Raw genomic sequence first — 4,546 nt, 5'->3', positions numbered from 1 at the left:
ACCTAGTTAATTTTGGGGTTTTTTTTTTTTTTGTACAGACTATGTTTATTTCACTATGTTGCCTCAGCTGGTCTTGAACACCTGGGCTCAAGCAATTTTTCTGTTTTGGCTTCTAAAGTGCTTGGGTTATAGGTGTGAGCCACAGCATCTAGCCCAGAACTCTACTAATTAAAATTAAAAGTCTAAAGATATTTTGGGGAAGATTGCCGATTTCAAATAACTGTATGGTATCCTCTAATTCTTTTCAATAGTTCTCACCCTTATCTGCTCATTGAAATAACAAGGGAAGTTTTAAAAATACTGATGTAAGGGCCTTACCCCGGGACATTCAGATTTAATTGGTTTGAAGTGAGGGCTGGGTATGGCATTTAAAAAAAATGTCTTAGGAGATTTGAATGTGCAAAATTAAAACTGATTGTTTATATTATAATTAGTCTTTAATCAAATTTACTTTTTTTTAAAGGTAGTTCCTGTAGTTTAACATTTTTACTTTAAGAATTGTAATATTCTAGGAAAGATACCTCAGATGAACTTACAGGCAGTTCAAGGTGTTGACTTTTGTCATTAATGTTTTTATGTTTCAGATGGCAGTTACTATAAGGATTACTTTTTTCCTTTTGCAGCATCATAATACTAGAATGTCAGAACCCAAGTTTTTGAAACCTCCCTATAGACCCTTTTTAAACTGCTTTGAGCTTGCAGGGCATGACTAGACCTAGCTGTTAATTCAGTACTTTCATCTGACTGACCTGGGAAGACTCACTGGCCACCTATGGGAGGCCTTACCATTATTAATTCTTTCCTATGTGTCCTTTATGTGTCTGCCCAGAGGTTTTGAAATTAACCATGTTGTGAAAGTCATAAAATTAAAGAAATATTTTGCACTGACTGCTCATACTGACATTCAGAAAAACAAATCACAGCAATCACTGGGGCTTTCTCCTCTGTAAGAATTTGCAGTGGGCCTACAGTGCAATGATGGGTGGAAATGTGTTAATGAATGTGATGGGGCCATAACTGCTGGAAGCTATTTAGAATTTTTGCACTCATTCGGGGTGTGTGTGTATGTGCAGTGGTGTTCATATGTTTTTGTTTGCATTTAAAACATGAAGCTCTTTTCTTAATGTTTGCAAAATTTGTGCAAAGGGAGGAAAACTTTTAAATTAGTGATCCTCAAACTTGCGTAAGTGAATCAGGATCAAATTGAGCAAACCTGGGCTGAGGTCCGAAGTTTGCAAGGACTGGTGTAAATACATTTCCACAAAATGCTTGAATTCTTGAATGCCCTGATACAGATTACAAACAAAGCGATTGATAGTTTTAAACAGAAACAAATAAATGTATTTTTACCATTTGTGAAAATTATAGTTTTGAAACGGAGGAGGCCCATGTATCACTGTCAGCTCTATTTTTGGATGTAATAGAGGAAGTATTTCAACCTGATTACTGCCTGTGGAGTGAGGAATTTCTTAGAATTTGACTGACCACCTGCTGATACTTTATTTCCTTAGAGCTCTTCAAGTCATTATAAGAATCACCCAACAGTTTGAAATCAAAATGATGTCTTACTATAAAATGTCAGCTATCTGTCGTAAAAAATTATGCGCCATTTAAAAATATAATTGCCACTGCCTCCTACCCCCACCTTGCGTTCACACATTTCACAATAGCAGAATCCTTGCAAAATGAGAAGCATTCAAGGTTCAAGCCTTGCAAATTTCAGAAACTGCCTTCTACTTTAAGTCTTTTAATAGTCCAGATAATTATAACTACACTCGCTCCCCTTTTCTTTCTCTCTACCTCCTAGTCACTCTTGCAACATTTTAATGATGCTGTTTGTGTACTGGGTGCTGATGAATTCTGCTGAATGAATGTTTTTTATTTCATTTTTCCCTGAGCTGGATTTTATCCTCTGTTTACTTATCTTGGTGTTCTGTTTCCTTTCTTAACTGCTACCAGATATTCCTTTCCATGCCTTTGTATAGTATGCAGCAGACTGATGAAGCATGGAGACTCATGCTGTGGGAAACTGCTTGGGTAAATGTCACCGTTTTACACAAAGGACTTTGCTGGGTCTTAGCAACTCCAGAAACAGCTTCGATGGCCACACCTTAAAACATTTTATTTGATTACTAGGAAGTATATGTTTGTTGTATGATTTTGAAACACTAACTGGTTTTTAATGCATTGCTCATTAATATCCTTGAGGTGAAGGTGAAAACTATCCAATGAATAACCTGGAGTCCATGTTCTCCTACGCTCTACAGGTTTACAGGGCACTGGGCATTTGAGACATGTATCTAGGAAAAGATAGCTCATCTGTAAAAAACATTGTTGACACATGGACAGGATGAGTGTTGCAAGTGAAACATGATGGAGGTGCAAAAAGAATCCTGCTTCTCTCCTACTACTGGGAAAAATATTTGACTTGCAGTATCTGAGATAAACTAGTATGTTAGGTAGTATTTTAAAGGAGTGTTATTCATATTAAAGTTAATTTATTGACTCTGTGAAATAGTGGCAACAGCAGCGGCTAAAGGATGAACAAGTTCCATGCCTTGAAAGATGACGACAGTGGGGACCATGATCAGAATGAAGAAAACAGCACACAGGAAGATGGTGAGAAGGAAAAAGCGGAATGAGACAAGAATCAGAGCAGCAGCAACAGGAAGGCTGCTGTGACCAGCATAGCATCCCCTGCAGTACAACTACACTTTCTGGTACTCTAGGAGAACCCCAGGCCATCCTACCAGCTCACAGAGCTATGAACAGAATATCAAACAGACTGGCACCTTTGCCTCTGCGGAGCACTTCTGGAGGTTTTATAGCTACACAGTACGTCTTGGGGACGTGACAGGCCACAGTGACTTTCATCTTTTCAAAGAAGGAATTGAACCCATGTGGGAGTATGAGGTAGACAAAATTGGTGGCAAGTGGATTATTCGGCTCCGGAAGGACTTGGCCTCCTGTTCCTGGGAGAATCTCATCCTGGCCATGTTGGGGGAACAGTTCATGGTTGGGGAAGAGATCTGTGGGGCAGTGGTCTCTGTGCGCTTTCAGGAGGACATTATTTCAATATGGAATAAGACTGCCAGCGACCAAGCAACTACAGCCTGAATCCAGGATGTGCTTCAGCAAGTGTTTCACCTACTTCCAACTCCATTATGGAATACAAAACTCACAGTAACAGCATCAAAATGCCAGGTAGGCTGGAACCCCAAAGCCTTCTTTTTCAAAGCCTCTGGAAGCTGAGGTTGAATGTGCCATGACCCTCTCCCTATCTGGATGGCACCGTCATTGAAGCTGGCATCATCAGAGCCTCTTGTTCTGTTGGTGTGCTACCTGGAAGATCCTTCTGTCCTGGACAAGAGGAATTGGAAGAGAATTTTATGTTTTAAAAAGAACAGGCTGACACACAGCAGCTACACCAATAACTGGGATCACTTAATAAATGGTGCTAAACTAAAATAATTAATAATAATAATAATAAAGTTAATTTATTGATAACAAGAACATATTTATGCAGTAGTCCTTTTCTCACCACCTCAGGACTTTTGAAAAGCAGCATTTTTGTTTTCAGTTATTTCTATATAGCAGTCGCTGCTTCTGTGATTCCCTTTCCAGCGTAGAGTAAATGGGAGCCATTGGAGATAAGGTGGAGCTGCTCCTCATGTGCTTTTTCCAGGTCAGGAGTGGCACGGGATCCAGATGAGCATAGCCATAGGTCAGCTGCCCCATTCCCCTAATTTTGCTTTATTCAGAGACCTCAGTGGCTCTGAAAGTGCTCAATTCATCTTTGTATCATTCTAGTTTGTTTTGAACATCATTATTTTGGAGAAAGCTTTAAAGACACCTTCTCATGATGTTTTTCTTTTCTATTCTTAGATTGCATTGACTAGCCTCAGCTAAGGACCTGGTCTAAAAGAAAGATACCCCTGCCTATGGGGGAAACCTTTTAGCTTCTAAGCTTAAGGCAACTCTTTTTCCATTCCTTCCTCTTGGCTTCCTTTTTTATGTCTCCTCCAAAGTCTCTTATCCTCTTCTTGCTCAGTGGCCACTGCTGACAATCCCAGACAACAAGCGATGGGTGAGAGCATAAACTTCGGAGACAGATTTCCTGGGTTTGCCACTTTCCAGCTGTGACCCTTCCTTTAACCCTTTTGTGCGTCAGTTTTCTCATTTGTAAAGTAATGAAAACAATAGCACTTACCATGCCTAGTGCAAATAGTATTATCTTCTATAATTTTAATGACTTCATTGAGATATGGTTTATAGCCATGGGGTTCAAGGTGTATAATTCCAGGTTTTAATGTTTAGGGAGTTGTGGAACCATTATCCTGATCTAATTTTAGAACATTTCCAAAAGATACTGTGTACCTACAGGGAGTCCCTCTTGATCCCCTTCTCCCTCTGATCTGCTTCCTCATCTACCAGATAATCACTAATCTACTTTGTATAGATTTGCCTATTCCGGACATGTATAGTTATGCAATCATGCATATATGTGGTCTTTGGTACTGGCTTCTTTCATTTAGCATAATGTTTC

At 39.4% G+C, this 4,546-nt stretch overlaps 1 pseudogene; it reads left to right on the top strand.

Annotated features, from left to right (window-relative positions):
- Window positions 1-2,540: 2,540 nt before the first annotated feature.
- LOC103270989 lies at window positions 2,541-3,461 on the top strand (annotated as a pseudogene).
- Window positions 3,462-4,546: the final 1,085 nt, after the last annotated feature.

Source organism: Carlito syrichta, unplaced genomic scaffold (genome assembly GCF_000164805.1).
Source record: "Carlito syrichta isolate Samal-C Ts95f unplaced genomic scaffold, Tarsius_syrichta-2.0.1 Scaffold311002, whole genome shotgun sequence".
Classification (NCBI taxonomy): Eukaryota; Metazoa; Chordata; class Mammalia; order Primates; family Tarsiidae; genus Carlito; species Carlito syrichta.
The sequence above is the reverse complement of the archived record's forward strand: the minus strand, read 5'-3'. Positions and strand labels throughout refer to the sequence as shown.